We start from the raw sequence: 9,951 nt of genomic DNA, 5'->3' as shown, positions 1-9,951 counted from the left end.
TGAATGAAAGAAATGGTCAACATGTGCTTGGAATCCATACTATGGAAGAATTTGGGAGAGATTGGCAAATAAATCTTGCTACTGACACTTGGAAAAATAGTGTGGAAACAATACTATACTACATCTGGTGTTGTTAATTTACTTCAAACCAACTTTTCATTTTCTACCATGCATACCCAACCACAATGAGAATGTCTAACATTTCTGAAAATAGCCAAATGTCTAAACACAGGTTTTACACATTCTATTTTTAGCTGTAAATTTGTATTTGCTTTTTGGATAACCATTTAGAAAAGCTTACAAAATATTTTGAACTTTATAGAACCATTAATATTAGCTAATATTAAACCATTCATAGCAGCCCTTACAGACAAACTCTTTAATTGTTTGTCTGTAATGGCTTCCATCTAGCTCCTGCTAGATGGAAGCTGTTACAGACAAAGTGATAAACTTTCATATGTGATGCAGGGGAATTTTGGTTGCTCTCTCCATATAATCTAATGTGTTCACTAGAGATATTCTGATTCAAACCGTGCACCTCTGCCATGTGCATGGTTTCCAGTCGCTCTGGATATCTTAATAATAGATAAATGCTACCATTGCAAACTGAATTGATACATCTTCAACACCCTACATGACCTATTCCCCTCCTTCCTATTGTTTCCATGTTTCCTTGTCGGTCTTGTTTGTCTACCCTGTCGGGTTAGAGCTTCCTCTACCCCAAAGGCATCTTGCTTCTGTCTGACTGGTGGGGATCCTCCCCAGTAATTCCATTGGGAAGAGGAATCTGTCTCTTTGGGGATAGCTGGCTCTTCTTCATCAGAAATGCCCGGCTACTCAACATTCTGAGACAAGGATATTTTATAGAGTTTGCATCAATCGCCCCATCCCCATCCCCACAGACACAGGAGTGGTTGAGAACCCTTGGCCTGGGGATACTCTGAAGAGAGACTATCTCCAAGCAGGGATTCAGAGCCTCCTGGAAGAGGAGGCCATTAGCCCAGTTCCATGATGATCATTTGAATGGGGTTGTTATTCCAAGGTCTTCATGGTAGCGAAGAGATCATGGGATTCAGGCTGGTTCTTAAGGGACTGAACCGGTTTGTTTCCAATGTGTCTTTCTGGATGGAGTCCCTGCATGGGTGTATCCTGTTGATTGTAGCAGAGGATTGGCTGGCTCATTAGACCTCACAGAGGCCTATTTGCACATAGCAATCCATCCTTCATGCCAAAGGTTCCTATGGTTTGTGATTGCAGGACTCCATTTTCAGTTTGTGGTCCTGCCTTTTGGACTCCGATTAGTTCCCAGCGTATTTGCAAAGACTTTGCTGCCAGTCATGGGACTGCGGCACAAGAGGGGTCAGAGAGTATATCCATACTTGGAAGATCGTCTGATTCAGGCAGCATCTCGTATGTCGATGCAGGGGAGGTCCTGGAGGTCTCAAAGGTCCTAGTAGAGTTTGGTTCACTGATCAACCATAACAAATCTCATCCAGCATTGGTACAAGATATTTGGTTCATCTGGGCTCAGTTTTAAACAAACCTGGGCCAGCTTTGTCTCCTGAAGGAAAGGACATCAAACCTCATGCAGGAAGTAGAGGGTCTGTGTCTTCGGAAGGAGGCATCCACAATGCAATAGTTAAGAAGCCAAGGAATGATGCTGTTAACTGTTTATGCCACAACACGGGAGATACTTCTTCAGCACTCATGTGGCCTCTGCATCACTTCTGGCATTCAGTGGCCCACAATTTCGAGAAACGTATCCCAGTATCAGCAGGGGTAGTTGAAGCCCTGCAGTGGTGGTTGAATTCACACGATCTTCTGAAGGTATTTCGCCTGACCCCACTACAGACTGTGAGAACTACAGATGCCAGCACTGTAGGGTGGAAGCGGTCCTTGAGACCATGACTATGCAAGGGGAATGGTCCACCAAGGAGTCCTGTCTGCCTTATAATTGGAGGGAAGTGGAGGATGTTTTGTGAGCTCTTCTGGGGGTCTCCCATCAGACTGGGTCACAACCTTTGAAGGTCTTGACCGACAATACACCTGCATTATCCTAGCTAAATCAGTGGGGGACTCTCCTTCTTCTGCTGTTGTATCTCTCAAGTTGAGTGACTGAGCAGTGAAAAACGTACTGTCACTGGAGGCAGCTCACAGGGCTTTTTGAAATCCTCTGGCTGATTCCCTCAGCAGGAGGTTCTCCTCATCACAGGAGCTTTTGATCAGTCAGGGAGCATACCAGTTGATACTCCATTGGTTTGGTCCCCCAGAGGTAGACATGTTTTCCTCCAGCTGCAAGCACAAGGTGGGAGGGAGCATGGGAGGCCAATAATTCACCAGCCGCCACTGGTTATACTCCTGCATGCAAATCGCATGCAGGGGTAAACGAAGTGCTCACGCAAAACAGAGGGGATGAGCATGGCAGAGATGTCAGTGGATAGGACTACCTTGTTCATTTCCTACGATAGTTTATTTGTCACCTTTACCGAGGGGCGCTGAAGGCCATAGTGCTTCATCTATGACCGTCAGCAGATGCATTACCGACATTATTGCATTGGCATATTCCCTTTGGGGTGTCCCACTTCTCATGAACGTGTTGGGTCACTCTAATAGGGGGATGGCTACTTCTTGGCCGAGGCTAGAGGTGCCTCTTTGGGGACATTTGTAGGGTGGTTAATTGGGCGTCTTCCAATTCCGTTGCCCACCATTATAAATTGGCTGTTGTGGGGCGGGCAGTTCAAGGGTTTGTTTTAGCTATGTTATAGTCGGTTCTATGTCCTTTCATTGACACCCATTTTCACCATGGCTGTTTTGCTGCAGGTTTTTTTTCTGAAAAACATAATCGAAATTTTGTTTTTGGAGGGTTTCCCAAACCCCCTTTCAGTTAACTATGTTTTTTTATTCCTGAACAACTCTTTATTTGCCCTTTCACACACCCCAACAAAAAAAGATTCATTTTTCCTGAAAAAAGCCCACAGCAAAAAACCTGTCGTAAAAACGGGTGTCGATGAAAGGACGCAATACTGTTACAGGCAGTTATTGCTTGAATGTGGTTTTGGATTAAAGGTACACTGGGTTCAATCTTGGGTATTTTTCAAAGAGTAAGGAGTGGGGCGAGGAAGAGGATGAGGTGGAGGTAATGCAAGCATTAGTTACCGGTAATCTTTATTACTTCTAGTCTGCATCTTCCTCCTCAAAGTCCTGACACCCCACCTTGCCTCCCGGGAGACCGTCCACTCGTTCTCCTTGGATAGGGACAGCAGGTGGCAAGGTACAGCATGATATTTGCACCCTGATAGAGGGATAATAAATGCTGCATGGGGAATGTGGCGAAGGCTATTTCCTTAAAAGAGTAGAGTGCGATGAGGAAGAGAAGGACGAGATATAATGAAGATTACCGGTAAGTAATGCCTTAATTTTCAAAGCATCTGGAAAAAAACAATGAGGCCCTAAAATGCTAATACATGGTCAAGTTCATGAAGGTGGGTCCATTGACGTGATGAAAAGAATGCATACAGGATTTGAAATTATGAAACAGGATTCTGTAGCATGATTATTTTCGAGTGGCTTCTAAAAACAAGCATTAGCAGTTCCAACTGTTTTGGCTTTTGTGCAGGCATGCGATTGCCATTTGCCAGGCACTAATGTAATGGTACTAACTGGCCATTGATGGTAACAGCTGCAAAATAATGTATCAGGTCTAAAATAGCAGTGCCTGGCAAATGCCTAAAATATATACACAAGCCAAATCTGTTGGCTTTGCCAATTCTTGTTTTTGACAGCACTTCAGTGAAGGACATCATACTGCTTATAAAACAAGTTTCTGAAAGCACACTTGGTTAAGACATTTTGATTAAACCGGTAGTTCATTTACAGCTCCGATCAAGCCATCAACTATCAGAAGACTGCTTTGAAATATCACTGGCAGGCACGTTGAGCACACAGATTGATGTCACTGCTTAATAAATCTAGCTTACCGAGATAACAGGGGGGTGTGCTTGGGGCAGGGAATGGCCATGGGGTTAAACATTGCCCCAGGCAGTCAATGGGTTGGGAAATAACCAAACAAACAATACTTGCAAGCTTTGTGTTCCTCCTCATATTCCATCTTCCTGCTGGCTGTACTCCAAAGCAATAGTTTCGCCATACAGGTGGCACAAAGCCAAAGGTAATCATGTGTGTGCGCGCGACTGCACAGGTGCATGTGAATTTCTATTGTGGCTTGGTTTTCTGTGGCATATGCGCGGCCTCCACTCTGCCCATGTGCAGCAAACTCTGAGTTTACTGTGGAGAGCACGCTTGTGTGTACGTGACCGAGTTTGACCATCTTTGCGTGAATGTATGTTTGTGTGGGAGGGGAGGGGGTTGTGTTTGCATGAGATGTTGTGTTACTACTTGTGGTCTGTGCTCCTTTCTAACTATGAACGTGGGTCTAGTTTTCCAAAACAATAACCCTAAAGCAGAGAGTTCACGAGGGCCTTTATCAGTAGGGCTTTGCGTCCCAGTAAAATGGAGTCAGCTGACGAAGAAGCAGAAATCTGACCACTCTCTGAGGTCATTGGCCTGATTCAGCTCGAGGCACTTCCCCTGACACCCAGCAGCTTTAGGGACACCCGCTAGTCCCGTTCCAGGACGTGACGGGCTTCCCTCGCACATTTACTCGGCGTCTTGTGGCTTCGGTGTTCTTACGGTTACTCCCAGTTGCCAAGCGTTGGGGCATCCCAGGACCGGCGGAGCTGAGAGCCATCATTTGAAAAGAACATATCCTCAAATTGGGTGAAAAATACCAGGTATGTGCCGGCATGCATAGCCGGGACCATTTCGGCAAGGAGGGAAGGGGTCACGGATTTAGACATTCCATGTCAGCGAAACCACAGTGACGCATTTCATTTACAGTGCTTGCGCAGCTCTGGCGGTTGCATGCAATTTTCCTTCATTAAAATGTAATCTAAAGGTGAACATTGGAAAAAATATGCTTTTCTTTGCAGTTGAAATGATTACTCAGGTTTGAATTTGCAGGGCTGCGTGACAGGCAGGCAGCCTGATGTATAGCTCGCACCTGTTCTGCCATTCAGTCCCGCGCGCGGAGGTAAAATTAGACGCCTGGCCAGGAAATATTTCTTCAAGGGAATGCGGCCCGGCCAACCCAATTAGTAGCCACAGTCATCGAAATCGCGTGTCTTTCATTCCATGACAAATGCCGGGTAATCCCCCTATAATTTGTTGCGCAGAGGGAGCTCGCGGTAATCGCCGAACACCTTCAAACACAGGCCGCGCTAAAGGGCTTTTTTAGGGCCATGCGCTAGGGCGACAATAGTTGAGGTAATCTTTTATTTACAGGCAGCAATTAAAACCATTGTTTTAGTATTATGTCTAAACTAGCGTGCAATCGAGTTCAGAACGCTCCCGTGATTCCATAACAAAGTAACAAGTAGTCTCGCTGCAGTGCAAAGTAGTTACTATGCTCGCGAGGCAGCTGCGTAGTGCAGTTGCCATGGCAGCTGCGTAGTGCAGTTGGCACCCATGCAGAGGCCAGCTGAATTAGCTCACTTCCATGGCCTCCTTTGGAAGAGCCTTAAGTGGACAGGGGCTAGCCGTATCTGAAATGTGTTTCTGAGATGGAGAGCTGTAGGGGCTGCCTAAAGTCCCCTGGCAGGCCCAGCAGAGGCACTGCTTTGTAGCCCGGGCCTAGCCTATCACGCTGCTAGAAGCCAAGGGCAGAGGAAGGGTCTATGTTTTCTTGAAAGTTAGATAACTGCCAAAAATATGAATAAGCTTAACAAGGGTAACCCGTTTCTGATATATGCTGATCTTTTTTTTTCGTTGCATTATGGGATACAAAAAAAAGAAACGTATTGATGGCTAGAGTCCAACTTTGGTCAAGCGTTTGGCAGGAACCAATAGGCACCATTTTCATTCTATACCCGATTAGCCTATGATATGATATGGTATGTTGTGGCATTTATAACCTGTCTGTATACAAGTGTTTCAAGATGCAACAATAAAGTGACGTTATGGTTAAGTTACACTAATTAAAACCTATGAAATTCAATGAAAAAATGTAGTTAAAGGGACATTATGGTTACAAGTAAAACCGAAAAACCTCAGAAATTCACCAGTTATGGTAAGCTAAGCAACCATACCTCGCACCACCACCGTGCACTGCTAAGACTAACACCCAGGACATCAAAGATGACATTACAAATGTCATTGATGACATCACTGATGACATCACATGTGAAATTTTGATGAAAAGTCCTTTCAAGGGGTTGTGTTTATAATGTTGGTTATATGATGTCAGGGGTGATTGTGTAATGTCAAACATGTCATAACTAGCTGACAATTCAAGACTTACTACACACTTGTGCTAGTACAAAAAATACATATGAAGACCCACAATACATACAAATCAGAGGCATATGCAGGGAACTAAAGTAAGGAAGAAAGAAACAGCATCATCAGAAAATGTTAATAGCACTAAAGTTTATCTTCATGTATACAAATGAATTGTGTGTTTGAGGCCTGCTATTGCCCCATGAATGTGCACTATGAGTTGAGACCAAACCCTAAGGAAAGCACTTTAAGAACATATGATAAGGTTAACGTCTAGATATACAGCACCTTTTGAACTTTAATATTCTGTCAGTGAATAAAACCACCTGGCCTAGATATTTCAGTGAACAAAAACAAGTGGGCCAGATATGTGATGTCATAAGTGATGTCACCAATGACATTTGTGATGTCGTCTTTGATGTCCTGGGTGTTAGACTTAGCAGCGCAGAGTGGTGCACAAGTTATGGTTGCTTAGCTTGCCATAAATGGCACATTTCTGAGATTTCTCGGTTTTACTTGTAACCATAATGTCCCTTTAACAATGTTTTTTCATTGAATTTGATAGGTTTTTATTAGTGCAACTTAACCATAACGTTCCTTCAACAAAGTGTTTTCATTGAATTTCATAGGTTTTTATGAGTGCAACTTAACTATAAAGTCCCTTTAACAAAGATTTTTCAGTGAATTGTATAGGTTTTTATTGGTGCAACTTAACCATAACGTCTCTTTAACAAAGATTTTTCAGTGAATTGTATAGGTTTTTATTGGTGCAACTTAACCATAACGTTTCTTTAGCAAAGATTTTTCAGTGAATTGTATAGGTTTTTATTGGTGCAACGTAACCATAATGTCTCTTTACCAAAGATTTTTCAGTGAATTGTGTAGGTTTTTATTGGTGCAACTTAACCATAACGTCTCTTTAGCACATTTTTTTTAGAGAATTCCATGGGTTTATACCAGTGCATGCTATTTTCCTAGAACTTACTAATGTCATATTTTCCCCAATATAGCAACGTTTTTGTCCAATTTACAACGTTTCACCTTAAAACTCTGCCATTTCAACCTTCTAGCATCATTTTTAACACTTCTATACTTTTCCACTGTTTTTGCTTCCGTCAACGTCTGTGAACGTCGGAGGACATTTTGGACCTTCCGGACAGTGCTATGTGACCATGCCCTTGGGGGTGGCATGATGTCGTGTCCATGAACGTGTTTGCACTTCGCATTCGGGTCCTTGCTTCAGGGACAGTTCGGTACTGCATTTCTGCTGATCTAGGAACTTTCAAGCTCAAAATGTACCCATGCAGAGCTCCTACACCTATTTTTACTCATTATCCATTAACAATCTAGTACAAAGCACATACTTGAAGAATATTAGCAAAACTGCTATTTATCTTAAAAATGGCATCAGCTATTGCCATCCCTCCTCCCCAAAAGCCACCACCACCACCAGCTGCAGGACCCACACAACAGAAAAAGCTCAGTATTCCAAAAGACAATGAAGAGGACCAAGAATATGAGGTAGAGGAAGTGCCTACCTCTAGAACCCAGAGAGAATCATCGGTGTGGCAGTTTTTTACCAGTGTTGGGAATGTACCAAGGCCATAGATACAAAAGTGAAATGCACTGAGTGCAACTTTATACTCAGTCGCGGACTACCTGGACATTACTCCTACGGGACCACCTTCATGCGCTGCCACACCAAATCCAACTACAGCAATGCTCTCAGAAAGATTGTTCGTTTCTTAGCAAGTAGTAGGCTGTCTTCCTCCACATCACCTTCCTCAACCAGTACTATAACCACACAGCCTACTTCTGTAGAACACAAAATCCCACCAGCTACCTTGAAAGCAATAAAAGATGCTGTTGATCCATATCTTTGGAAGGCAACAGTCCTCTGTATATACTGCAACACACCATTCTGCAGGAGAAAGCAATTTCGATGTGCGTTTGGAGCTGCAATGAAGGAGCATGCAAAACACTGCCCACTACCTTAGAAGTAACACACGCCCAACATCTTCCCATGTCCACATGCCTCTCCATATTAGTGCTTGGTGCCTCTTCCCTCATTTCCCTCCTCACCTTACATTCTAACCTCTCCTGCAATTTTTTTTTTAAAAGAAACAAAAGAAAGTTTCCTTTAGGATCCACCTTTCACAGTTAAAAAATAAATCTTATAGACTCCATCTACTTTACATTTCTCAGTAAAGTACATAGACTCAATAGGTTTTTCCAACATTTCCATTGGCATTTTGTGTTATGCTAATGGGAATAATGTGATGTTCATCCCCCGTTCCAGTGACCGGAATGGGTGGATAACGGACAGCCAGCCCAAGTCATCGGACCAAGAGAAGAATGTCTGTGTGCGCCCTGATGCAAGCGGGTTTCGGCAAGTTACAAATATATAAATAAATAAATAATGAGAGCTCCGGAGCATTATCCTCCATTGCAGCCCCTGCAATGGGGGATGAAGGCCATTAGCACCTTGGTTCCCAATGCGGGAACCCGGGTGCTAAAAAATATATTTTTCTTCTTACAGCGGCATCCCGCTGTAGGAAGGAAAATCCTTTTCCATGATGTCCACCATGGAAAGAGAAGGTGTGGCTCCGTACAGAGCCCCTTTTACCTTTCCATGGCAGCCTACCAAAGGCAAAGTCAGAACCTTATGACCATATTACCACAAGCATGTTTTTGATTCCCTTTCAAACCTATCCTACTTGATTGTAGAGAAACACATTTTTTTGGTTTTTATTTGATTTTGTGTTTTCTTATGCTCACATTGTTACAGTAAACTCTTCATCGCATCTTGTAAACGGGCAAACAAAACAGCATTACTAATGGGCGACAACGAAATGCCATTTGCTTGGAACAACTCTGCATTTCCACAACTAATGAGGTAATTGTTGCAGAAGAACATCCCACCAGCGGACAACAAAGTAAACATGCTTCTGTTGATGAGATACCTTCCTGTATTTGGTTCGGAACAACATTCAGGAGCATTGTCCCATACTCTTTGTGGTGTTATGGATGAGAAAAGCACCTTGGCCATGGGAAAAAGCCTCTTCACTAGAGTTGGCAACCTCTTTAGTCGACGGAACAAACCTAAACAAGACACATAACCCATATGCATGCCGCCGTAGTGGATGATGATGACACCGGCAGTACCAAAAATGGCCAAGTCTTTGTGCAGTGCATGCATGTCGGCGAAACTGCGCTCGTAGACAGCGTTCCACAATACGTCCACGGATTCCAAACCGAAATGGTCATCAAAGTGTCTTTCCAGGGCATACTTGTGCAGATCTATCACAAAGGCATCACCCAAAGTCAAGACAATACGTTTTGCCATGTCAGCCAGCCTCACTACGCAGAGTAATGTACAACAGTATGACTGCCCCTTCCTGTGAACCACACCCACAGTACCTGATTGGATAATCCCCAAAGTCCCATGTCTATTGGCCAGCATGGTGAGAAGCGCAGATTGTGGCACGTGCGATTCCCAAAGTACCACAAGGGCCACACCACAGTAAAGCAGGAGAAGTCCTTCTTTGCTTTTCACTATCTTTTTTCCACCACTACCTCATTGGGTACGGGCAAATTGGCATACACGATTCCACCAAT

General features: G+C 43.7%; 1 protein-coding gene across 5 annotated transcripts in view; it reads left to right on the top strand.

The window, feature by feature from the left end:
- The first annotated feature begins 4,578 nt into the window (after positions 1-4,578).
- The window catches only part of MYOT (myotilin), a 546,673-nt gene continuing 541,300 nt past the window's right edge, over positions 4,579-9,951 (top strand). Inside the window, exon 1 of one of the 5 annotated variants that reach the window (XM_069652618.1) lies at positions 4,579-4,790. The gene's annotated coding sequence lies outside the window, so the exon portion shown is untranslated. The remainder of the gene's footprint in view (positions 4,791-9,951) is intronic. The other 4 variants (XM_069652622.1, XM_069652620.1, XM_069652619.1 and 1 more) reach the window with 4 other exon arrangements.

This window comes from Ambystoma mexicanum, chromosome 3p (genome assembly GCF_040938575.1).
Source record: "Ambystoma mexicanum isolate Mex_15411 chromosome 3p, UKY_AmexF1_1, whole genome shotgun sequence".
NCBI classification, from domain to species: domain Eukaryota; kingdom Metazoa; phylum Chordata; class Amphibia; order Caudata; family Ambystomatidae; genus Ambystoma; species Ambystoma mexicanum.
The sequence above is the reverse complement of the archived record's forward strand: the minus strand, read 5'-3'. Positions and strand labels throughout refer to the sequence as shown.